General features: G+C 45.2%; 1 protein-coding gene across 3 annotated transcripts in view; it reads left to right on the top strand.

Annotated features, from left to right (window-relative positions):
• LOC135913342 (uncharacterized) overlaps positions 1-27239 on the top strand; it is a 181335-nt gene that overhangs the window by 141074 nt on the left and 13022 nt on the right. The window lies entirely within an intron of this gene.

Raw genomic sequence — 27239 nt, 5'->3', positions numbered from 1 at the left:
CTTAATTTTTTGAGTGTAGGCCTAAATGAAAAGTTTACTGATGTACTAATAACAATAACAGCACAGGTGACCGAAGTATGGAAAACTGTGTACTCTAATACTTATAGGTAACACAAACAATTGTTCCGTCTACCCGCACACCGTCACTGAGTACCAAAAGTGTGGATCGCTATACAGAAAACAGGGGAAAAGTGAAACACACAAACAAATAAAACACTAAAATACACGCAGAAACTACTCTGGACTCGGAGTTGTCTAAGTATGCGTAAGCATTGTGCCACTTGCTCATATACATGCCGATGTCATTATCAATCTTATGAAAATTGATCTGACCAGAATAAAGCTTATTTATTTCTTTATTTAAAATTTCCTTACAGGTCTCGTATGAGTCATTGGGTAAGAGGGCGTTACAGAATGATTAAAAGAGTATATAGGGCATATAACAAAACCTAATAGACATACACTATTAATAGACAGTGGAAAAATTTATACACATTTTATTACAACCATTGAAACATTGCACAAAAATAACAGGATCTTTAATGTACATGTTAGAAAATACACAAAGGATACAGTTCTTTCGATAAACAATGTAAAAAGAAGTAGCCACTCCAGTACAAATACTAAACAATACTAAAGACATACAAGAATAATAAGCGAAATAATGAGTTAATATACAAGAGAGCACATACCTGGAAAACAGAAGAAAATGCATTATGCATTTTATTGAAGTTAGGAGGTGGAATATGAACTGACGAGCTGGCGGAATTTATAAATATCAGATTTTGAGACGATAAAATCAGGAAGAGCGTACCACAATCGAATGGCACGCGGAATCGCCGATCAATTGAATGCATGGGTGTTCCCGTAGATGCGCGTGAAGCTGAGACGATTATGTAATCTGCGAGATGAGCAAGGCGTGACTTCAAGCCATAAAGAAGATTTCCTAACCAAGTAAACGTACTTGTGATATAATGATATCAGCGCAAAATCACGTCAAGTACTTAGTGGCTGAAGTGAAATAGCTAGTTTTATTGGTGAGATGCTTGATTTGTAGGTGTTGTTACGTGACATAAACCTGGCGGCCCTATTTTGAACTGTTTCTAGTAAGCTGATTAGATTGTTATGATGGAGTGACCAGGCTAGAGAGGCAAATTCGAGCTGGGGGCGAACAAAGGTCTCATAAGCTGGCTTGCGGATGTTGGAGAGCGAATTAACGTAGGTTTCGGCTTAAGTACCCTAGTGATTTTGAAGGATTAGCACATATAGTAGTAATGTGATGGGTCCAGGAAAGGCTTGCTGCGAGATTAATGCCTTAAGTATTTGTAGGAAGTAACTGTAGAAAGTGGCTTAATTTTTACGTTATATTGAAATTAGCCATGGAGTTTGTACGAGTGAAAGACATTACTTTGCATTTAGATGAATTAGGAATCATTAAGCAAGTGTTACACCAATCTAAAAAGGCTGATGGTCGTATTGAAGGAAGACGTGGTCATCGGGGCGAATATTCGTCTCGGGACGCTAAGTTATTAGGAAGATCTTTAATGTATTTTAAGAATAGTAGCGGCCCAAGAACGCTACCTTGTGGCACGCCGGAAGTTACATAGGAAAGAGGCGAAAAAAGATTGTTAAAGATTGTAAATTTTCGGCGATTAGAAAAAAGTTCCGGAGCCAAGTTAGTGTCAGTGAATCCAATCTTAGCGCGTTTAACTTTGAAATCAGGCTGCAATGGGCTACCTGATCAAGCTCTTTGGAAAAGTCAAGAAATATGCTATCAGTCTGTACATTATTGTTCATGTCTAAATGCAGGTCAGTCGTGAATTCTAAAAGTTGTGTCTCACATGACGTTTGATTCCAGTTGGTTGTATTGGTGAGAAGCAATTATCAACGTTAGGAGTCCTCATCAACCTCATCTGACTAGATCCGACACTTATCAGATGCTATGAGCCTTGTCGGACTCGATCTTACACTTATCAACCCCTATCTGCCCTTATCGCACATGATCCGACCTTTATTAAATTGTATCGGTCCTTATTAGTCTTATAGGATTTGATCCGACCCTTATCGACCATTATCAGTGCATATTATTATCAGTATTGATCCTATTATTATAAGACTTTATGGCTCCTTAGCAACTTATCCATACGCGTCGAACCATTATCAATCGTGATGAGGCCCATTAATATCCTCATCACTCCTTGTCATCCTTATCAAGTCGGAGACTGCTTATCTGTCTATGTTGCGCGAGGTGAAGCACATCGGTCATTACAGACCGGTCGCATTTCGCTCGGTGAAGGAACGCCCCAACTGCAGGCGCATCCCGCGACCACCGAAAGGCAATGGGGATGTGGCGTGTTTGGCATTCAATTTCGCGAAATCAGAATTTCCCCGATGTCTACGATGCCCTAAGTCGGCTCTACATGTGGCTCTAGCGGTGGCTTTTATTCTACCATCATGAAATCTTGCAACAAAACCTTCATAGAAACTGTTGTTTTCTACATTATTTCAATGCGATTCGTGTTACGTAACGGACAGGTTTCCTCGTTAGGAAGGCGTAGGAATACGTACGCTGTCAAAGCTGTCAAATTCGCTACCGGTACTTTTACGCGTAGTGGACGCATGATGCCACTTTTATTTTCTCTTTGTACTGCTCAATACCTGCGCCGAGGGTCGGCCCTATATTGAACTATCTTCGGGATCGGCTCACGTAGCAAAAATTTTGGTCTATGTCCATGGACACGAGATCCGCCAGAACCTAGCCATAAACACCTTAGCGGTGAAAACCCATTCGTAACGAATTCCTTTCAGAGCCCGACTGTGCGGTGCCTGCTGCATACAATTTCTTTAAGAACCATGCACGTTGCTCAAGCTGCACCTATATTTCTGCCGAAAGGTTTTTTTCAGTGCATGAGATAAGCAGAATAATTAAAAGTACCGGTAAAGTATTTCCTTCTTTAGATGTGTCTTTTATTTGGATCGAAATAAATGAATGACACAAGATTGTATTTTCTAACAAAGTTAAACTGGAAATGAACGGGAGCTTTTCTGAGCGTATCATTTAAAACAACAAAATATTTGTCAGTTTTGCCAAAAGGGCACAGCATTGACAGCGATAGCAAGCGATGCACTTGGATTGCTTGGACTCCTCCATCGGTGTTCTAACTGTACGCGGGTACGCCGCGCTTGCGCGGCTCTGTTTGCACGACAACATATACTCGGTAGACGGAACAGCACCTTGGCAGGTACCAGGCATCTCACAACGTTGGCTCGTTGAGGAGGGTCACAAAATGTATGCAGGCGCCACACTGTGTGTAAGATTAGACTTTAGTGAAACCGTTGGCGGCCAATAATTGTCATCTAGCCTGTTTGAGTTAATCAGGTTTCACTACATTTAGGGAAGTCCAGCATTCTGCATGTCTCTCCTTGATATTTGTTTTCTTATTCTCTACCTCTACAGTGTACAATTACCTATGCATGTAACGACATCGGTTCTATCAAGTTTTTACCAGTTTTTTTTTCACCAATACTCTAAACTGCTCGTGCATATCTCGATGAATGGCCAGTTATTGCTTACATCCGCTTGGATTGGTTGATCGATTGAAAATATTATGCCACCGAGCTGTGGTGCCCGCCTCTTAACCTACGCGCAGGTATGGGGGTGGACGAAGCAGTCCCCGCGCGTTGAGGACGATGAGTCTTCGCGGCCTCAACGGCCGTGAAGACTCAACAAATGCGAGCTTCCTCCAGAGAGAGAGAGAGAGAGAGAGAGACCAATGCTCAGGCGCAAAGATTTTTTTCGGCTTTGTAATGATCTACAATTTCCCTGTACGTGATGGTGTTATCTTTGATCCCTGGAACTGGCTGCTCTAGAGTTGCCCGGTGGTAGAGGGCTCGGGTGAGCTCGTGAGTGGCTTCGTTACATGGGGCTTCTACATGGGCCGGAACCAAAATAAACGTTATGTCCCTCCTAGGAGGGTTCTTGAGTAGAATTTGGTGGGCATCTTCCAAGATTCGCGCTTTGCTAAAATTTCGGATAACTAGTTTGCTATCGCATAATATGACTCCTACTTTTGTACTCACACAAACTAGCGCTGCTGCAACCTCCTCCGCTGTACAGGTGTCCCTCGTGCACGTGGAGCACGCTGCCTTAACGCACCCGTCGCCATCAACCACCGTCGATACGGCAGCGCCATCTCTGCTGAAAACGGCGTCCACGTAGACTACATTATGCGCCGGTGTTTTTTTAAGTTAATTTACTAGAGCCTTAGCCCTGTGAGCTCTCCTCTTTTTGTTGTAGATAGGATGTATATATTTAGGTAGGGGGGCAATTCAGAAGCTTTTACGCACGTCCAGCGGAATCTCCTTCTTGCCAGTCGGGGCACGCCTGTCGCATTTAATTCCTACCCATTCCATGATTTTTCTCCCTGTTTTGGACTGGCCTAATCTTTCCAACTTAGACACTCGTACTGCCTCAGTGAGCTCAACTAGCGTCTTGTGAACCCCAATTTTGAGAAGGAGGTATGTCGAGGTCGACTCTGGGAGCCCTAGGGCTCTCTTAACGCTCTTCCTAATGATCGCATATATTTTCTCTTTATCTTTTTGTTTAAACACAAGATATGGTGGGGCATACGCTATTTGGCTGGTAATAAAGGCTTGCACGAGTCTGAGGAGGCTGTTTTCTTTGAGGCCCCTGCCTTCGAGTGCAACTCTACTAAAGGTCCCCGTGACCTGCGCCGCATATCCTTCTAACTTCTTCATTGTCGTGAGGTTTTATCCATTTCTCTGGACATACATGCCCAGAATTCTGATTTCCTCCACCTTCGGAATTTAACTTCCGTTTACGAAAACATTGATGGGTCTGCTGCTCCCAGCATGTCCCCTTTGATGTTTTGGCTCAATGATTAACAGCTCCGATTTCTGTGGTGAGCGCGCCAAGCCTCTGCCAGCCACATACGCTTCCACCATATTCGCCGCTATCTGTAGTTTCAGTTCGATGGCTGTGTCACTCCCACTGTTAACCCAGATGTTGATATCATCTGCGTACATGCTAAACTTTATCGATTTAATCTTATTGAGTTCCACCGGGAGACCCCTCATCTCTATTTTGAATAGCAAGGATGATAGCACCGACCCTTGCTGGGTTCCCTTGCCCCAAAGTGTGATGCGAGGGGACTTTACATCCAGAAATTTTATATTCGCCTCCCTCTGTGACAGAAAATATTTGACGTATGCATGTGCCCTATCTCCCACACATACCTCTTCGAGGCCTGCCAAGATAGCCTTGTGGCTAATGTTGTCAAATGCTTTGGTGAGATAAAGGCGTAGGGTCACCCTGTTGTCAGTTGAGTCGTATCGGTCTAGGATATCATGTTTAAGTCTGAGCATGACATCTTGTGTACTGAGCCTTGTCCTGAATCCAACCATTTTATGGGGCTAGAGATCGTTCTCCTCCATGTATCTGGTCAGTCTCGTTTGAACAACATGCTCCATCAGTTTCCGTACACAGGAGGTGAGGGAGATTGGTCACATGTTGCTCAAGTCGGGTATTTTGCCTGGCTTTGGAATAAAAACTACGTCGGCCTGTTTCCATGTGTTTAGGAGTTTTCCTTTCTCCCACACCCGGTTCATGTATTTGGTTAGTGCGATGGTGGACTCATCGTCTAGATTCCTGAGAGCTGTGTTCGTTTTCCCGTCCGGACCGCGGGCTGACCTGTTTCTGGGGCTATTAAGCTCTGTTCTAACCTCTGTCGTGGTGATAGGGGTATAGAGATCAGGGTTGGGAGGTCCCTCGTAGTCCTTGTATATGTATGTATATAAGGACTATACAATGTATATCTATATACAATGTACATCCCCATTCCTCGAGAGCCTCGTTGAAGTCTCCCGCAATGATAAGGGGTCTCCCATCTTCGGTTTTGAGTGCTTTGCGGAATAAAGTAATGAATTTAATTTGCTTCTGCCTGTGTGTGCTGTACAGATTCAGCAGGAATATGTTATCTCTATTTTTCTTTCCTGTGATAACCTCAACGAGTACAGCCTCTGCCTCGCTTAGGGAGACATCATGGGCTGTGGTTGCAATGTTTCGCTTTACGAAGGTGGCGACTTGGCATTTATCCCCCTTGTCGCTGTCAAAGCTTTCCTGCATGACTATGGCTACGGGTGCTTCCTGTTATAGCTCGAGGCATTGTTGAAGCAATGCTCTTTTCCTCTGGTACCCCCTACAATACTACTGCCAAAATATGGAGGCATTTTTCTTACCCGAGCGTTTATCCATTTCTATTAAGAATCGCTTCTATTGCCCCGATTTTCTTGCACAGCCCAGCTATTCAAAGCACATCCGCTTTGAATCCTAGTGCTTCTGGAAGGTGGACCTTCCCTGCGGATCGTGCTGGGTGAATATCTTGGCATTCCAATACGAAACACTGAACCATTCCCGAGCTTTTGTTGCAGCGAACAGGCGCCTGATCCTGTTAAGGGTATTTTCGCCAGCCCGTGTTTGTACTCAGGCGCCCAGCTCGGGCATCAAGTAGCATGACACTGTCCTTTGTGCTATCATGCAGATTCTCTCTCCTTATCTATATGTGGTCGTTTTTGTAAATCTCCATGGTCTTTCTTTATTGCGATTATTATATCGATCGCCCAAACAAACTTCCATCGCCATCCCCGTGATGATCCGAATAAAGTCCAAACACTAAAACATCATGGGCTAAACATCATTACGCGTGCGATACTCTAGAGCATCGCACATGTAATGCCAAGACTTGGATTGTTCCCAACCTGTGGCAAGTTGTTTTTCATCCATTTTCATTGCCATGAATTTATCATTTCTTTAATTCAGTTAGTAAGTACAAGTAATTTCCCTTGTTTTCCTTGGTGTCCTTATTTTTTGGCTTTTCAAGATATAATTATTAAAAATAGGGCCCCTCGGCCCCCTTTCTTTTGGTTATTAGGTAGTCATACGTATCGCACACTTCGTTCTACGAAACCCGCATAGTAAGTTTTTTGCGTTCCTTTATACCCGTTAATTTTGTATACTATCCAAATTATTATAGGCCTCCCAGGCGTTTTCACTTTAGATTAAGTGTCGGTGAAGCTATCTTGGATTTCCCTTGTTGCATCACTAACTCATTTCGTGCACTACTAGTTAAGTTAGCAGAAAAAAAAAACAGCAATGCGAAATGCACCGACAAAGAAGAACTTGAAGGAAATCGTGCGCAAAGGGCCTTTCTGCATCAGCGACCGTGGCTGGGAAGCGCCATCAACAGCGATAGGGTGGCACGAAAATGAAGCCACGTAAGCACCGGAGGCCTGACGCAACGCAAAGAATGGGAAAAATTCAGCAGCTTGTGCTTCGGGTCTGCCGGAGAGAAAGGTGATAGCAACGAAGCTGGCTCGGCAGAAAGTGGCTCGCACCGCGGTAGTGCGATATAACAACTGGTCACTCTCTCGGTGAGTCGCCTTTCTGCGGCGGTCTTCTGCGACCCGCGGTAATCGATACCAATTAGGGCGACCGGGGCGGGGGTCACACCGCTGGCAATCCATCGGGGCGTGATGTCCAGCCGTGAAAGAAACTGCCGACGGACAAGCTTCCATGGCTACTGGTCAGTCCCCCGAGGGAATCGGTACGAAAGCGTGCTACGCGAACCGTAGAAAAGAAAGAGCGAGAGAGAGATAGAGACAGTAAAAAAAAAAGTATAAGTGCACGGTCACCGATGCCGTGAGGTGAGCCAAGCTCAACCGGCAGCTGTTAGTCCCTACGCCGCGGGCATGTGGCCAAAAGCCGCTGCGATCTCGCGGTGCGCGTGACCGCTCCATTTTTGGGGGAACGGGTTGGGCGGAGTGCGCGTGCGATACTCTCTGCTTTCGCCGATCGAAGACGTGGCGACTGACCGCGGGAGATGCCCTAATGTTCGTTGGCACGCGACGAAGTTTGTTCAAACCCCGGAAGCGAAGCCAAATGTGAGAGGGAAAACGCGCAGGCGAGTTTTACGTGTGGCTTTTCAGCGCTTCCAGTAACGCTGCCGAAAATACAGCGAAAGAGAAGAAAGAAAGAAAAAAAAGACGATTAGGAGTCATGGCACGAAACACAGAAGAAGCGCTACGTCTCGAGAAAGTAATGGCAAATTTTATAGGCTTATATATATAACATTTTCTTTGAAATAACTGAGACATAAATATAGAAAATAATATTGAAAGAAAACCAGAGGCAAGATGTAGCTGAAAAGGAAGAATGAAATCTGTTGAAGGAAATTGAAGGCTCTCTAAGAATTGTGATGATTGCTTCAATTCTAGCGCTATGCGGCGGTGCAAGTTTTTGGTCGGATATTTAATGGTGCGGCGATTTGGCGTGTGTAGTCTAGTTTGGAAGAGACTTAGCAACGCTTGTTTATTGAATGTGTAAGCATTTCTATGCCTGCACAACGATAAATTCGTCCACTATTTTAGACAATTAATGGGTCACATTCCCGTAAACAAGAAAAAATAGATGCAATGGTTCATACCCACGTAAGGCAGAGGCTAAGCAAAGTGAAGCTAACAGTGCACGCAGTCTGAAATCACCCATACAGCATACATAACAGCGTACGTTTCAATAAAGAACAAGCTAAAAAAAAAGCATTGCATACCCTCCTCAGCAAATGCAGTGATGGTTTGGCACAGCTTGGGTAAGTTAACCCTATTTTACCTTAGCACCAAAGGTTGCGGGTTCGGCTCCCACCAACAGTCGAAGTTTCTAGAGCCTTCATTAACATTATCTAAGCTAACCGTGGCTAATTAGGTGCGCCCTAATTAACCACAATCGTCATGGGTTCGGGTGCCGTAACAAACTCTATGTTATAAACTTGCCTTATCATGTTCGCTATCGAACATGGTAAGCGAATAACCCATGAGGGTTGATAAGGGTTTATGCTGATCGGATCAAGTTCCACAACATTGACAGTGGCACCGGACTGTGTGGAGAAGAGCACGTCGCACAATGCTTACGCATACTTGAACAACTACCAGAGGGTTTTCTGCTTGAATTATATTTTCTTTCTCTCTCTTAATCATATTTATTGCCATTCCTTTAAGTTATTAGTCTTTTTTTCCCTCTTCTGGAACGTTGCATGTGAACACCGCTTCTTTGTCCCCTTGCCAGCAAAATAACAAAAAAAACATTTGCCTCGATGTCATGCTGCGCACTTCATGCCATAATCATCTAGAACTATCATAGCGCCGCGTTTTACATAGCACCTGTCATTGCGTCCTCTTAACTCGGTTACTGAATTCGTTGAGCGTATTAATCGGAGTAAGGAGGTCTAGCGTTCTACCCCGTTCAAACACAACGCGGAGCTCATGTTCTTTTCAACAGCAAACCTAATGCTGCGATATCTTTGACGCCCAGCATCTCTCGATATAACAGCTGATGTCAGCGCATCTTTATAACTCCACTGAGACAGCAAACACATGCTGTCTGCGCTCTGCAGCATTGAATACAGTGATAAATTACGCCATACAAAAAGAAAAAAAGAAGTGATTGTCAACGTTCACAGCGCTAAATTGGCAGCAGTGCGATACGTTCCAAAGGGTTACATTCATTAATCTGTTCGCCACAAAGATTCTTTGTGTTGTTTTACTTCATTGTTAATTGCTAAGAATAAGTTTAAAACCCTCCCGATGTGAACTAAGTATCCCAGATGAGTCATATGCAAGCGCATAAGTCGCCTTGGAGATCACAGCAATTTTACACGCCTGCGATCCTTGCGCAGCGGAGCCAAGTTACCATCTCTTCGGGGCAAGAGTATTGCTGTCGCTTTAAGAAGACATATATTCAGGCTTGCTTTCACACCATAAATAGAAGTTTTGCTCGTCCACAAGCCAATATATAGGCAGAACTGTCTCCGCCTTTTTGAACGGAGAGAACTAAGACCATGCCTCCCGGCAATTTGTTCTCCTCTGGCACCGTTCGCCGCGATACCCTGCAGAGTGGTGACGTCTGTGCACGTATTTCGTGGGAAAGAGCAGGCAATATTGCTTCGGGCGAATGCGAAGTTGCGCGCCTCGCAAAGGACTCCTTATTCGAAGAAAAAAAAATGGCGCGTTCGCTGCACCAGTCTGCTTCTGTCGCAGTACATGGGTTCATATCCGAAGGAAAAGCTGAAGTGTGCTGACTTTTATTTTTGTTTTGACTAAACTTGCGAGACGATTTGTTGTCTCGCAGGGAAAGTAATTGTTCGTGTCCTACCCAGTGAGGCAACAGATGGGTATATAGATACGACAAAAAAAATATAGGAAAGAGAGCGACAAAGACCTGCAGGCTTCTTTTGAAAGGTGTAGCAATACTCTACGTATACGTATACGTATACTCACGTCGAAGCCGTGTGGTAGAAACAAATGGTGACTAATTGTCCAATTTTCTGTAAGAGCCGATCGCGAATGCTCTTTTCGCACCGGAGAAGCCTAAAAAAAAAAGATGTGTGCTTTCTCGTGTGTTTGCCACAGAGCCTACAACTTTGGTGCACAAGGTGCTAGTAGTGACAAGAATTATGGGCACCCCTTTTCTGCTCTTGTGTGCCTGTGGAGTTTTCTCCTACCCGGTGCGGCACAATTAAATTTCTTGATTCTGGGTGCATTATTTGCACAACTAAGCACGAATTCCTAATTTTCGCGCCCACAATATTGATGTACACAAAATGATTTGGAGAAAATCTTAGCTTATCATAATCAAATGACTCCAAAGACAGTGCGACACATGTTTACGAGTGAGAAGACGACACATTGCTTGTATGGTCTTCTAAGTCGCTTATGTCCTTTATAATGTCTTTTTTGCATAAAAAATGATCGACTAGCCGATGGCCCAGGTAGGTTACTGAACATTACATCTCGCAATATTTGATATTATTCCTCCGTGTCCAGAAGTTCAGAGTATGGTAGACACCATAGATATAATGGATACAATAAGCATTGTGGAAATATTTCTTAATGGTCGTCTCATCGCAGCCGCAATATTCCACGGTATACAACGTTCATACGCTAAAGTCCTAACATGTAACGTATCGCTATAACGCATCATGTACAAAGAAAATAAAACTCTCTATTCCCGCCTGTAACCAGACCTTTACGACCGGAACTATATTTCGCGGTGCAAGAATATCACTTAGAACGGCAGAAAGCTGAGCTAGTTGGTAAGGATTCATTATGCAAAGAAGTGAGGCGTGCAGACAGGACACAAGATTAGAGAAGTGTACAGCATGAACACCGACTATCAACTGAAGGGAGCACTGAGGCGAAAAAAAAGGAAGACACAAAACTCATCTGCGCATGCTCAGGAATGGTAACACCACGTGTCTGTCGGGTGTTACCACCCGACTATAATGGTGGTATAATGGTGTCTATAATGGTAGAAGTGCGTGCGTGAGTCAGCCTTCGATTACTTTACATAAGGAAGAGATTAAGTGCCTTAACAGTTACCTCTCACGTAGACCGGCACGTGTACCCTACTGACACGTGGTGTTACCATTCCTGAGCATGCGCAGATGAGTTTTGGGTCTCCCTTCTTTTTTTTCGCCTCAGTGCTACCTTCAGTTGATAGTCGGCGTTCGCGCTGTCCACTTCTCTACTCTTGTGTCCTGTCTGCACGCCTCACTTCTTTGCATAAAGAATATCACCTGCGGACGCCTTGTATTTTCGGCTGTGCTGCAAAACATTTGTGGGATGGAGTGTAGGTTATGTAATGTATGCTAAATACTCCGGATTACAGAGGCAGTAGCGCATTGCATACAAAGCCCACAGCTCCACCATCCGGGCTGGATGGATGGATAGACATTACGAGCGTCTCCTTTGGAACGGGGTGGTGGGTTGCGCCACCAAGCTCCTAATATACTGCCTAATATCCTACCTAGGTTAAACAATGAAGAAAGAAAGAAAAAAACACTATGAACTATCCGACGAAATTTTTTGATCCCCTACTGCGAACTGTGCTTTTGTACGTCTCCGTCTTTTGTCGTTTCCCTACTTTTCTTCCACCAATCCTCCAGTCGCCTCTTACTAATGTCTATTGCGGACATAGTTGCTTTACCACTGCTTCCTCTGACCCCAAGGGCTTCAAGGAGGCCAGTGGTGCCTAAATCTACCGCTGGGTAGACGTCTTCACATTCTAATAAAACATGCTCCGTAGTTTCCCTAGCTTTACCACAGCAAGCACATGCTTCTTCTTCCTTCTTATATCTCGCTTTATAGGTGCGTGTTCTAAGGCATCCCGATCTCGCTTCGAAAAGTGATGAGCTTCCCTTTGAGTTATCATAAATGGTTTCTTTCCTGATTTTGTTTTTTCCTCTTAAGTAGTTTCTCATGGCAGGTTTCTTTTCCATTGCCGCCACCCGTGAGATTATTTCAGCCTCTCTGACTTTCCACTTGACCTTCTTTGTTGCTGTGTTGTCCACCCTACAGGCCGCATACTTGCTGGTAAGCTTCCTAGTTTTTTTCCTCCACTGTGAATCAATGTTTTTCCTGTACAGATAGCTGAACACTCTCCCAGCCCATTTACCTTCTTCCATATGATGAGGAGCATGCGAGCATCCTCCTCATCTGCTGCCCCCTGGTGGACGGCCTTGTCAGGACACGTCGGGTCAACGTACACAGATGGGAATGGGAGGAAAATCACTCCTTGACGTAGAAGGGTGGAACGTAGGACAGAGGAGAGTAATATTTGCACATAACGCGCATAATCCCGTCGTACACACCCGACTGATAAGTCTTTTCATGTTGACAAGCGTGACAATTAGGCATACCGTGTCCCATTCGTTTGGCATCTGCTCCATTACCTACTACACAAAGTGAACCGCAACAGCGGCTACTTGCTTTGAGGCCCGATGTAGCAGCATACCAGACGGCCGAGTGAGTCGGAACGAGTGCTAAAACGTTGCAATGTTTTGCTCCCACGTGATCATCTTTTGCGTCCCGACGTCGTGTCACATATGCTTGCTGAGAAGTGAAACGAAAAGGGGCCACAAAGTTAATATAGTAAATTATTCTGCGCACTTTGAGGCTTCCCAACCTTCTTTCAAGAGTGTAAAGATGTAGGAGTTTCATTTAACGTGAAAACGAAATATCATGTATCAACGTATCATGTGAGTACTTCTTCATCACCCAAACTTCATGATCGCAAGGTTGCCGCTTCTATTCCCGGTCACAGCATGCTCATGCCCTTGTGGGCGTATGTCGCACTTAAATATTCATCTACTGAAACTTCAGCAACGCATTTATGAATCGATGATAGATAATAGTGTTTCGCAGCACTTTGAATACGATGTGCCTCATACCAATCATGCTCCTATGAAACCTAATACGTCGCAAATTACTGACGATATTGCAAGAAGAGGCAGCGACAATGGACAATGACATCGGTATCCTGTTAGTAGCGTCGTAACACGTTATGTCAAGGAACTGACCAGCGGGCGTTTCTTTGCACTAACGTTGTTGCCCGGATGAAATGCTTACCTATGAGTCAATAGACATGCCTGCACAAGACCTGTATTGAGGCCTAAATATTTTACGCAACTTTGAAAAGGCCAAAGTGCCCTTTTAACAAGCACACCGCTTTCTGTCGCCCACTTCACGCTGAGTTTTCACTGCAAGAGCAACATGTGAAAAAAGTTGTCATAACCTGTCCTTTTACTCTATCAGGCGCACTCATTTAGGGCCGTGAAGTCATGTCAGATTCTCTGCTGCTTTCTTAGCGGAGGTCTGCTGAAGTGAACTATGGGTTTGGCAAAATCTCTGCTGTCAAACTGCGCACTGACAAGCGAAGACGCTGTCATGCCAAAACGAGAACAGCCTTCTGCCTAACGAAAGGAAGAACACATAAATAAGAAATGGTATGTCAATAAAGAATTATTATTTTCCCATTTTTCGCGCACGCCTACGCATTTCACTTTGGCAGCCAACCAGAAAAAAGCAAAGAAAATAAAGCGGCGCCGAAGCTGCCTGGCAATGTGGTAAGCAAGAAAAATGTTCTTTAGACAGGTCAGGCCAGCTGGAGTTTCTGATTATCTTAGTACGCACAGGGGGCCATAAAAGCGGAGTGCTTTTCGCTGTCGACGTCACGAGCCAACGCATTCCAGGAAGGTTAGCGATAGGCAAGCTGTCCTGGATTCGTGCAGATCTAAAGGAAGGTATCCTGTGAAACGCTAGTCGTGGCAGTGAACACCGTCAAAGCTGCAGGCAGCCACTAGTGCAAAACGTGGAGCAATGTCATTTACCTCTGCTCAACAGCTAGGAAAAATGGCGCGATACCAAGAAAAGGACAACAGGAAAGAACACGACAAAGCGCGAAAGTGTGAGCGCAAATATTTGTAAGGGTACTGGGATTGATGTACATTTCTTAGTCCTTGAAAAGCACAGTGCTACGCGTGCTATGTATAGACATAAGATATATCTGCAACTCTCGGGCACACCGGCTCTGCTAACTCTTCCTTTCCATGCGTTTTTTCCTTTAGGCAATTCGTGGCTCAGTGCGACTGGGAAGAAAATACACAAAATAAATAGACACCGCTATACTCACCAGACGTTCTTAGGATGACATTTCAAGATGACGGCAAAAACACGCTCTTACAGTGGAGGCATCAAACATTCAGCGCCTGTTTGGACGGAGCAGATCGCGAAGTATGGTCGTCAGCGTATGCGTTCCACCAACGTGTAGAGCTGCCTGCCCTCCTCTTGAGCGGAGATTTATGATTGGAATTTCCGGACCATATTTTTCCTTGATGTTGTAAGGTGGCTCTGGGCGTCACTTGCAGCTACGCAAAGGTCTTCGAATGCTCGAAGAGTGTGTTGTCCTTTGTTCGTTCGTCTTTCGCAAGAATGACGTGAAGAAAGATGACCTCTTGAATGTACATTATGGGGACGACTGGCAAATGCCAAGACTACTGCCTGGGCAAAGAGATCACTTGTCATGGCGGGAAGTTGTGAATACACATATCCATGTACACCAGCAGAAAAGGGTGTTCTTGCGCATTCCTTCTCACGAGAAAAAGGTACATTTTGTACAGCATGATTATTTTGCATTGCAGACTAGAAAGAAAGCATGACGCAGTTCACATAGAGTAATTGTTCACATAGCATTCACATAGCGCAATTGTGATCACAGCATGTACTTTGTCACCTATAAATGATTTTCATCTTCGAGAGTTTCGCGACAGGGCGATTTCTCTTGTACCTGTGAATAATATAGGTTGTCAATATTTCAAATATGAGCTTAGCCTTCTGCCTTACTATGGATATTATGATTAATGTTGAGTTCAACAACTTTCATAGGTTTCCAAGTGAGTGTGATTCATTCTTCCTCCTCGTATTTTCTACTGTCCATCCAGCTGATCACAACATGAAATTTTGATTCCGAGATCATCCGTGCTAAGCAAATATGCCTTAATTATGATAACTTCATATAGCATGACTTACTAAAATTTAAAGCTCTGCATGCATGAGGTGCACTTTGCAAAAAAAAAGAAAGAATATTTCGCGCAATCAGTAGGAAATTGTGGATGTAATGACTTTCTTATTGCGACAGCAAGTACGCGGACACTCGAGGTGATTTGCACCATCGCCATTCTCATTGCCGTCTGCGACGTCGTACTGTCACAGTATGGAGACTCATGCGTGGCCCGTGCGTGCAGGTCTGGAAGGTCTCTAGAGACATGAGAGACGCGCTGTGTGTTCCGTTGAAAAAGTGACGAAAGCTAAGTGAACGCATCCTCCAGCTCCTTTCAACACACTCTGAACGCCAACCCTTTTACGTGTTTTCGTTTCATTCTTTTCAATATAATTTGAAGAGACTCTCTAGTGGAGCAAGGGCAGCCTTCTGCCTCACACCTCTGGCATAAGCATTGTGCGCCTTTTGAACAACTGTGTGCATGCCACACCGAAGCGTATGCAGTTGTCCGAGTGTAACTGACACTAGACTTTGTTTTGACGTTATTTGACAAGCTGCAAATGCTGGCGGTGTTCTTTTAGTGACTTGCACCAGTGATGTGCAAAGACGGTGGTGGTGCTCCTTATCGTGCCAGCGTTGTGAGACGCCTGGTAACTGCCAGAGCGCTGTTTCTGCTGGGCAGTAGCAGCTGTCTCGCGTGCTGTGTCACGCCAACATGTCACCGCCGCGTATTCTGAGAACACCGTGCGAAGAACCTCAGCGCAACGCTGAACCTTGCAGTCGCGTGAAACGCTTCACCTGTCGGGCGAGAGTGCTCAATTCTTTTATAAAACGTAGTCTTGTTTTGTTCACATTAAAACCCAATATAGCTAGCAGGTGAATCTTTCCCTCATTTCTTAAAACTTAGCGGCTTTTATTTAGATGTTCAATAGCATGAGTTTGTCGCTGTGTGGTTGATTTTGACTAATTAGTGCCAAATAACCCACTGATGGGTAAACGTCGGACATCTATTCGTGCAAAATGAGGATAATACTGAGTCCCTCCGCTTGCATCACATTAGAAATAGTTAAAGGGAGAAATGTAGTGGTTTCTGGTTTCTGGTATATTCCAAAGCTTTACAAAACGTAACGCAAGCTGCTTGAGCAATACCTAGATATCAAAAGTAAATTTGTACTGTGCGCACCCAGTTCTTCATGGATTATTTAGTGCAGCAATTAACCAAACGTTTGATAACGCTCTAAGCAAAAGATTGAGGCTGGTCTTCTCAAAATACTTATAGGGTAACTCATAAAGCCAGCCTTAAATGAGATAAAACAGAGACAAGAAAAACGGTATGGTGAAGGCTAAGGCGCCCATCTTGTTGTGCATGTTTCGTCTAGATTTAGTGCAGGATTATATTTTGTAAGCATGAATCTATTGACTAAAATGCAAATACTTCTAACATACTAGAACAAAGGAGTCTTAGTAATTTTTTTTGCGTTTACCTAATGTGTGTACTTTATGCAGGGGACAGCAAATGGGTTTTGAAGCTTATGTTCGTAGTAACAACCCCCCTTGAAGTGAATTGAATTGAATTGGCGTGGCGAGCTTGTTTCATTGCCGTTGCAGTATTTTATATTGTGTCCATCTGCCACAGTTTCAGAAAGACCGCCGCTCACGCACCGGCATTGTTTAGCTACTTTGTGTGCGCTACGTAGTAGCAGTGGTCCTATAAGACGGTCGAAGTAGATGAGCAGCCAAGCGTGGTATATTGATACGAGTGCTTTTCTTTTAAATCATTAAAATAACGGGACGGAGCACAGTCTCGTATAAAAAAAATAGAAACCTTCTATGGAGTCCTCAATAATTGTGAAAAAGTTGTGCGGCTTGAATTTAGGTATCGTAATAATGAGCCCCCACGAGATGACGTTGTAGTAGTCAACTGCTCAGTAGTCCTTACAAGCACTATGGTTACCTAGATCTTTTAAAGCTCGAAAAAAAAAAACAGCAACGGCTACAGCCATTACTTACGGTCACTTAGTGCACTGACAGCTCTTGCAATATACAAATGTTGAGCAATGAGAAACCGTACCTTTCCACAAAAGAATAGCCGCATCCGTGTACTTAGATTTAGGTGCACGTTAAACAACGCCCGGTGGTCCAACTTATTCTGGAGTCCCCCACTACAGCGTGCCTCATAATGAAAACGTGGTTTTGGCACGTAGAACCCGATAATTTAATTTAGAAAAATAGTATTGTATTAGTCCTCTTAACATGGTAACAGGGGTTTGAGTACAAAAATATACCTACCGTATTAAAAGAGTCGCAATCTGTGGAGTTTTGACTCAGTATAAAAAAAATAAAGGTTTAGTTTTTGTGATGTAAGCAGTTCAAGCTGTGGTCCGAAATACGGCAAACACCAGTTGTTTGATTGCTCAATTTTTGACTAGCTTTCTTTTATTATCTGAAATATTGGGTTGTCTTGGTGTCGTGCTTGCCTCCTCTAATTATCGCCGCCACGGGGGACGTCATTTCATTTAGCAAGAGATCGTTCCAACAAATTTAAATATGCTTTTTATATTACATCGTAATATGATAATAATCGCACTCATATGACTCAGCTTACGGCCTAACTATATTTAGTGTTATGTGAGGTCACTTCCTCCTACTGCGAAAGTGGTACCCGAGCTGGTAGCGCTGTAAAGGCAGTCATAACGCAGCTATTGCAAAGCAATGGGGAACAGCACCAACAGCGTCATTCAAACTGCATTGTAGCTGCACGACGTTTCTTGAAGCAGTCATGGCTCGACGAAGCTTCGAGAGCTTTCATTTATTCGTCTCCCTTCCTTCTTCCCTTTTTTTGGTGCAGGTGACCGTAAATTTTTAGCGGATAATTGAAATGTGCAATTAAAATTGAAAGTTTGCAGACATCACTTGCAATCAGCTATAACACAAGGCAGTGGAAATTTAATATCGATGGAGCAGGCCTTTGTCCTGCAGTGGACATAAAAATAGGTTCACGATTATGATGATTGTGAATCGCGATGTACAAAGGCTCAAGCTATAGAAAATTTTTCCAATGCTGTCTCATGGCTTTGCGGAGGCACAAAGTACCCTTTACAGTCGAGGCCCGTGGAAACCATGGTTTACGAAGTCAGAAGACAGATCTGAAATATCGGAGAACAACATGTAGCTCGTGAATCACAACGCTTAATTTTCCACGTTTTTGCCGCGCCATGAGATTCATGAGACAAAAGCATCCGCGTTTTCATAAACACAATGTTGCCGCCGGACCTTAAACTCGAGCTTTTCCGGTGTTGCGCACATTAATAAAAAGATATAGAGAAACTTTCTGCTGCAAAACTTTGATGATTTACATTTAGAAGTGAAAAATTAGCAGTGTTTCGTAAAAGAGCATTCCTGAAAGCTTCAACGTTGATTGCAATAATAAAAAATCAGCTTACTGTAATGATGTGTCGCATAGTGAAAAATCACATTATAATGGATTACAAAAGCGAGAACCTTCTGAAATGTCTCTTTGTATGCTTCAACTTTTCGCTTACGTCACCGCTTCCTCATTCTCCCGGGTGTTATTTATTCACATTAAGCCATTGATCCGGCGAAAGCGCCGTTAGGGAATTCTTGCCCTATGGAAACAATCAACCAGCTGGCTCCAAGCGAGGAAAATATAAAAGATAAAATTCGACACCTGCCATGTATGCACGCTTGGCATACAACAAATGTACATTGAACCACTGTTCTGAAAAAAAAATATATGAGTGTCATAAATGATAAAGAACTCCTAAATATGTAGCCTTCTATGAAAAAAAAAACAAGGCTGATTTCGTCCGAGAGGTGAAGCATTGATCCTGATAGCAAATTAGGGGCCAGCTATAAGAAGTAAGGATAGTACTTTTATCAGCCCTATAAACCTAAACATAGGCGTACTAACTAAATTAACATGCATGGGGTCACGCGCGCACAAGCCAACGTGAACACATCTCAGTTGATGGCCGCGGAAACGCGCTCTCAAAACTCTGTAGTGAGGAAACGCGGCAGCAGCAGTGAGCGAATTGACTTTCGTGCTGCCGCTCGAGTCTACACGAAGTTCACCGCGACAACACAGCGCAGCGGGGACTGTGTACCCGTCGCAGATGGCTTTCAAGATACAGTGGCCTGGCTGGGCGCGCGCGGCCACCCGGGTGGCGTACTTACCATTGCTAGTAGGTACAGCGGGGCGTGGCACTTGCGGAGACGCCGGACGTTTGCGCGTATGCGCGAGCAAGAGCGGATGCGAGAGAAGAAATGTAGGGACTTTTGCTCCTTGAGTATATGACTCTGCCTACGCACTGTGGAGGAGTTTCTAGGGCGTGTTGTACGCGTTTGTTCCTAGGCGTGCCGGAAGAAGTCGCGACGCTCGGTACTGCTGAACTTAGCGCCACAAGTTGGTGGCTGGAAGTAACCATATTTATTCAATCGTGATTTTACTAATTGAAACAACGGGTCATTATTTCGTATTATTGGCTGCGATAAAACAGGTGAAGCAGCTGGCACTGACGCCCGATATGGCGACCGCTATGCCGGACAGACCTGCTGCGTTCATGCTGTTGGCGGCTGGTCGTAATTATATCTGATCAATCATGGCTTTTACTAATTGTAACAGTGTGTCATTATTTCGCACTATTGGCGGCGCCTCAAGGACACCAAAGCGGCAACGCGGACACCAAAGCTTGAACCCGTACTGGTGTGTGGGATGGGGCTCGCCGAGGCCTGCGCTGCCAGGGGTCTATAAGACCGGCTGTCCGCGATAGTGGGCAGCCAAATTTTTATGCGAACACCACCTGGCACGCTTCAGCCTCTACGGCCCCAACACAAGGACCGCCCTGCTTCCAGCTTCGAAACCCCCGCTACGCCTTGGGTGCCCTGGAGATGCTGCACCATCTGCTTTATTGTAACCTCAGGTGCTCTCCTGAGGCCTCCGTTTGGCGGTTACATGTGCCCTCCAGGATCAGTGCTTGTAAAAAAATTCAATCTATTGTCGCGATGAAAAAAGCAACCTACGACTTATACAGCATGAGTCAGAACCTTGCTCCTTCAGACACGGCGATTACCGAATGAGGGCGCCCGTTCCCACTGCCTCACCGCGCGGGCAGCCAGCGGCGGAGCGTAAACAAACTCGACCGCCCTCCTCAATGCCGGCATGTCTAGAGAATAAACGCATACAGCACGCGCCAAGAAACCTCCTCCATAGTACCTCGGCAGAGTCACATAGTCAAGGAGCAAAGGCCCCGGATTTTCTCTCTCGCACCCGCTCTTACTCACGCCTGCTCAGAAACATCGAGCGCCGCGAAAAACGTCGCGCCCCGCTGTACCTACTAGCAATTGTAAAAATGCGGACTGGTGCGCCCATTAGTAGAACGCGGGCGCGCCCGGAGTAGAACACGTCACCCTCCCTCCCCTCCCCCCAAAGCCTTGCGCGTGACGGAAGGCGGTGCGCTTCCTCCCTGCTTTCGTCCATCCTGTGCCCAAGATTGAGCCGCGATCGCCAACTCACCCTTGCATGCTTTCACTCGCGCATAGAGCATACGGCGCGTGGCAACGATTTTCTTGCCCTCGGGCTTTATACGGAACGTCACGGCGATGCTGACGCCAGAGAAGAAATGCAGCTGGAGTGTCCCTATAATTGGTTTTTTTTTTCTTTATTGCCTTTTCACAAACGCAAACAAAAAGATCAATTACACGACATGTACATATTCTAAAAACACCAGCCACAGCTCGGCCAGTGTAAGGTGTTTAGAAGGGCTTCACAGAAGCCAATTGGTCTAGTACAGGAAGCCATTCCGGGGGTTCACATAGTGCTCTGAACAAGTTGCGTGTGTATATAATGCTCTCAACAAAATAGTGTCTTGCTGAGTGAGCCTGTATATGACAATGTCTGATGTCCATTCTCGTCCTCCATACGCTGTGCATGCAAAGCAGCATTAGCATATCACTCGGCGCTTCCCCTGTTTCTGCACGTGGAAGAAACCGGATTCCAAAAGGGCTTATCGGCAATTCTTTTTTAAGTGTTCTTTGTAGGACGTCCCACAGAAATACGGCGCCATGGCAGTCAATAAAAATTATTGAATGTCCCTATAATTGGCATCGCAATAAAGGTCGAGCCACGTGCCTACCACCGCGTTGTAGAACTGAGGATATGAGTCACTCTCTTGGCTAAGAAAAATTGCTCTACTACGGGTTACAAAGAGCAAATGTTACCGTTGTCTTTCTTTTGCGCGTTTTTCACTACGAATTCAAGACTAATGCCTCATAAATTGAGCTTGAATTATCAGGAAAAGTTCGGTACATTCCGATGCGGGAAATCATCACCACCGAGGGGTGGGGCAATACCAATATCTTCACATGCAACGACACTGCTAACATAGATACATACAATTGATGGAGGCTTTTTGTCTCTAAACTTGACTGAAAAGAATCGTAAGTGCTAAACCTAAAGAAAATTACAATCCAGGCTTGCGCTACGTCATACAATGCCAGGCAAAATTGTAGGGCTTGCAAGTGTGCATATACCTAAAGTAATGAGATAGCAATGAGCCTACATTTAATTGTAGCGAACGAACGCACGCAGTCATTTTTCATTTTTTAAAATTAGCCAATGAAATTGTCGTTCTTCATGCTTGTTGTACGCATTTCTGGCGAAAGTTGGATGAAGCCACAAAAACGGCGTTAGATAACAAACCTCGACTTCCTTCTTCCTTTCCTGTATACGTTTTGCGATAATGCACGCGCAGTGGTGTGTTTCGAGCTCTCTCTCTCTCTAAAAGAAGAAAAGAAAAGGAGCCATATAGTCGCAGTGCTGTTGAGTTCCCACAGAAAGATACCAGAACCCGCCCCACAGAGCAAAGTCTACAAGAGAAAATCTAGGCAAAACAAAAGTGGTGACCAACCTATGGTGACCTGCGGCATTTTGCTTGGAGCAGCGCTGCTGTCCTATCAGTTCACCTGCGTGGGACGAACAAAAGAACGGGTACTTTGCCCACTTGGTGGTGGCGGTAATTTGCTTAGTATCTGTATTTACCTCACGTCCCGCTTAGATGGAGGAAACCTGGGCACAACGAAGATTCCTCCTGGGGATCCGAAAGAACTCTTACGTAGCTTTTATTTATTAAAGTAATTTTTTTCTCCTCTTTCAATTCCTTTCGCTACTGTTGGCGTAGACCCAGCCACTTGTCCCCGGCAACTCTTTTCCGTTTACCACGTTGATTATACTAAAAATAGAAAGCGGTATCTCACGTTCTCTCTGCAGGGGTGCTTCCTGAAAGGTCACTTCACATGCATTGGTCTCGCTGCCGGGGATTGAAAATGACCCAGACCTGATAGTAACCGACTTTATCCTTCAGGATGGGTTATCACCGAGCGATAGTGAATTGCAGGGACGAACACTAAAATTAAGAAAACGTGAAATGCAGAAGCATAAAACCAATATTATTTAGAGTTTGCGATATTATAGCTAATGGATATTTGTAGTCGACTGAATCACACGAAAGACGAAGTAATTTTCATTTCCCTGGTTCATTTTTCAACTTGAAGGTTTACTAAAACCGACGTGCGTGCAATGGTGGTGAACTTGAGGGTGCTCAATGTTTTATATCCTGGTTCACGGGAGGTTGCGCATTCTTTATTAACGTCGTTTGTGCTGTTTTCAAACTTACTCAACAGTTCTCCTCCCTTTTATACCTTTACATTTAAGCTATCGAAGCATGGTCAGTGTCAATAACTATTCTTTTCTAATCACCAACGCTTCTGGAGTCTGCAGCGCGCGTTCATTGGCAGGCAGTGGAGAAGTCGCCCAACCGGTTCTTTTATGAGGAAAACAATTGCGCTTAGAAGCCACGTGTGAATACACAGTCCTCCTTCCGGAAACTATGTCGTTTAAATAGCAAGGGGAACTAGTACTATTTCGTTACCTATTAAAACAAATAATAATAGCTAACCCGAATTTTCAGTTGGTGAAAAGGGTGTTATGAACCACTAACCTGGACGTAATGAGTGAGAATAATAAGGAAAGTCGAGAGGCTTGGTATTTCGTAATAGTTACAACCACGTGTCGTCAACAGACAACGAAGCCATGGAAAGTGTGAATGAAATTAACCGTTCATTTTAGTACAAATGCCGAAATAATAAGAAAAGATGACGTGAAAGTGGACAAGAATTTGCCGCGGGTGGTGAGCCGAGCCACAATCTTCCGCAATAAGAATGCAATAATCTAGCGTTGTGTTAGTGCAGCGGCCATTCTCAAATTTCAATTTCTTGAGTATTTGTGCAGTTGTATTGTAGGTATAGTCCTGCAAGTGTTAAGCAGCGGCACTCACAGCCGTGATGGGGGATGCGGAACGTCTTTTTAACCGCAAGCATCTTGTATAGCGCGTGAGCTTAGTAACCAGTGATAGGAAAATAAACTTTGTATGCTACCTCACGGTGTCGGTGCTGCCAAAAATCGGGATTCGCAATGTAGCGGGAGCTAGGGTATTGAAGCCAAGGAAGTCATTGGAGAAATTCACTGTCCCTTATAAATAACGTAAGGCATCCAACTTGAGTTCTTGATTTTCGAAAGTGCGCATGCTAGCTAAAGAGAACAAATTTCGCCATACACCGAGTAAATGCTATTGAGATGGTCGGTTCCTAAATTTGGTAACCGCATCGCCCAATTTCTTTTGTGTTTGGTGACTGTGATTTTTCGTGAAACCTACAACGCTAAAGCGTGTCGAGCAATAATTTTTGGGATTGCTATCATCCTTTATATTCGTTCTCAATGTCCGATTCAATTTGTTAAAAAGAATTAAAGCAACGACTGGCTGCGAGCAGTGCCAAGAAGAAAGGAAAGAAGCCCGAGATCAATGCCACGACAGCGGCTGTGGACCTGTGCTTCCTTGCCTAGGTTGTTTTTTTCATCAAGTACTCCTCCAGCCGTTTGCGGCAAAATATTGCAGATTTCACACACTGTGGCAGTCGGTCTAAGCACAGCTATGCTAAGTTGGCAAGACCAAGCGGCATATCTCACCAACAGACACGCTGCCACCTTCTTCCCAGTCTTCTTGCCTGTTGAATGACGAGAGGTGTAAGTTACTTCACTCACTCACTCAACGCAGAACATTACCACAGCATGTGGTTCAAGGTGGACCCTTCCTCGCCGCAGTCGAGGTAGCGGGGATCCACACCCGGGATGTAGTGGCTCAGCCTGGATTGCGGTGGAAAGGAGCCCGTCTACAGCATTCTCAGAACCGAGGCCTGGGGTCTGCCTAGCTTCGGGTGAGGAGCCGGAAACTTCCTGCGTCCCAGCTGGTAGTGAGCAGTGATGTTGCGGAAAGCAAGAAGCGGGTCCGTGCTTCAGTCGATGACCTGTGAAGCCGGGCCCCCCGGACCGGCGCGGTTGACGAGGCCTCGCGCCTGGTCGTGGGTCAGCTCATTGGGGTTGATCGACCCGGCGTAGACGTTCCGGCCCATGTGAGCCGGGAACCAAGTGATGACGTGCCGGGCCGTGTCTGGCTTGCGGGCCCTCAGCACCGCCGCAGCCTCAGCTGAGACCGAGCCGGCGAGAAAGGCTACCGCCGCCGACCGGGAGTCCGTGAAGATCTGCGTGCGGCCGGGTTCGCAAAGAGCCAGTGCCACTGCGACTGGCTGTGCGACGGGCGCCGTCGAGTGTTGCATAGACGCTTCATTCAGGATCTTGCCCTGAGGGTCAGTCGCCGTGGCCGCGTACGTGTTTGGTCCAGGATACTGCACCGCGTCGACAAAGGAGCGAGCTCTGGGTTCTACAGGGCAGTCTTGATGAGTGCTAGGGCCCTGGCTGCGCGCCGGGCCTCGTTGTGTTGTGGTTGAATGTTTCTCGGGAAGGGGGAGACTCGAAAGGCGTCCCTTTCACCCTGGCAGAGCGGAACGGCGCATGACTCTTCGGCCATGGCTGCCAGCCGGAAAGTACGTAAACGGCAAAAGAGCAAAACAAAATAATAATAATAATAATAAAGAAAAGCTACCCGCTTGAAGAAATGACTCGAATTACACTGTTTGTTTTGCTCCTTGAACCTAATGAACGAACCCCCCTCCACCAACTCCCCAATACACTTAGAACGTTCTAGATAATTTTGCAGATCCTATCTCATTGCTGTCTCAAATGTGATTAAGGTATTTTAGTCTTCGTACTCTCGTCGTCCCGTTGCTTCTGTCATTCATGCTACCGTCAACGATAATGATCTGTTGCGAAACTTTGAAGTGTTTTCGAATAGGCACCCCTATCTTTGCGGCCTCGCAACGCTTTGCGAACGTGGCCTTTCCGAGAGTAATGAATTTCAGAATAAGGTTGAGCGCTTGGTCGTTGGGTCGTGCGCTTGCAGCGCTTCAAGAGCGAATGTGCTAGCTTCATCAAAAAATAATTTAAAATGCAGCAAAATCATCGATCTTTCGTCACGTGCTTCATCAAGAACAGCAAGTTGGAGCACTACTGTACAGTGTTTATAATTAAATTTCGGCCGACGTAGGGAGGAGACGGGCATCTCCCTAGCAGCGAGTTGCGCTTCTGTTAGGCCCGGCGGCCTTCAAGTTCAGCTGCCGATCTTAGAAATAACAATGATTTATGGCTTGTCGTTTACGTGAAATGAGTGAAAGCGAAAGCCTACGACATCGTTCCTTGATTTTTATGGCTGCATGTTAACGAGGACTTAGGTGGAATGTAGTACTAGGCGAAAGCCGTCACGTCGACAGATGTCGCCATATGTATAGGCAGAAAAAATTGCGTCAAGTTTAGCTCCGGAGCGCTATTTTCGTGAAGTACTGTCGCCCGCTAAAATGCTAAACTATCTTTGCGTCTCGTGCATGGGCAGTGACACAATCTGACCCTGTTTCCTCGGGGCCGCAAATCATCTGGGGCCCCTTTTCTAAAATTCTATGATATCGCTTTTAGAAAACGCAACTGACCCTTCACATTCGTTTGCACAATCATCGGTCGTGACCAGTGTGCACAAGTCATAACATCCAGTAGGGAATGGTTATCCAACAAGTGTAGCGTGATAGAGACTCTACTTATTGCGGACTTCGTACAAACTTTTCACGGAGAGGATGTGCGATCCTTTCAGTGCACCCATACTTGCCACGGTGTAGGCTTTGTTTCTTGGCCAATCCAATATCAAAGGGCTATACATGTTCATGAAAGCTACTCTTAGCCACAGACGGGGTAGAAGAGTGAAGTTACGTCGGAGCACCTTTGACGAAAAAGGGCGCCGCAGTTGACTAAGCAAGTGCGATTGCAGGCTGCGTAACTTAAAAAAAAAAGCATAAAACGCATCTCTGCTCACCGGGAAGTGCGTTTGCGGGGTCGGCTTGCCCAGAGTGTATCGCCCTTTACGAAGGATGTAAAAATGTCTTGTCCGGAACCACTTGGACGGGCTATAGCAACCTTGTGAAAAGGTAATAAGCAAGGAAGGCCTGAGCCAGTGTGTCTCATTTAATTCTGGTCATTTTGCGAGCATGACCCACCAGTGCACGTAGTGCAGCAACGCGCGAGGGGAAAAGCAGAACGCCTGTAATTATCGTTCGTGGTACAAAAGTGCAACAAGAGAACTCCTTTGCAAAGGTCTGTGTAATATCTTTGTCTGCTGTCTGGGATTTTATATGCGTCGCCAATTTGTGAATTAAGCCCATTTGATATACCCCACCGCTGTTTATCAGTGGGCGTAGTGCTCTATGGTTAGGCATGAGGTCGTGGAATCCACATTGCATTGGGAGGGGCATTGTAACACTCGTGTGCCTAGCTTTTAGCGCACCCTAAAAACCTAAAATGGCTGAAGTAGCCGAGAGTACT

Source organism: Dermacentor albipictus, chromosome 4 (genome assembly GCF_038994185.2).
Source record: "Dermacentor albipictus isolate Rhodes 1998 colony chromosome 4, USDA_Dalb.pri_finalv2, whole genome shotgun sequence".
NCBI lineage: Eukaryota > Metazoa > Arthropoda > Arachnida > Ixodida > Ixodidae > Dermacentor > Dermacentor albipictus.
This window is presented reverse-complemented; position numbering and strand designations above follow the sequence as displayed.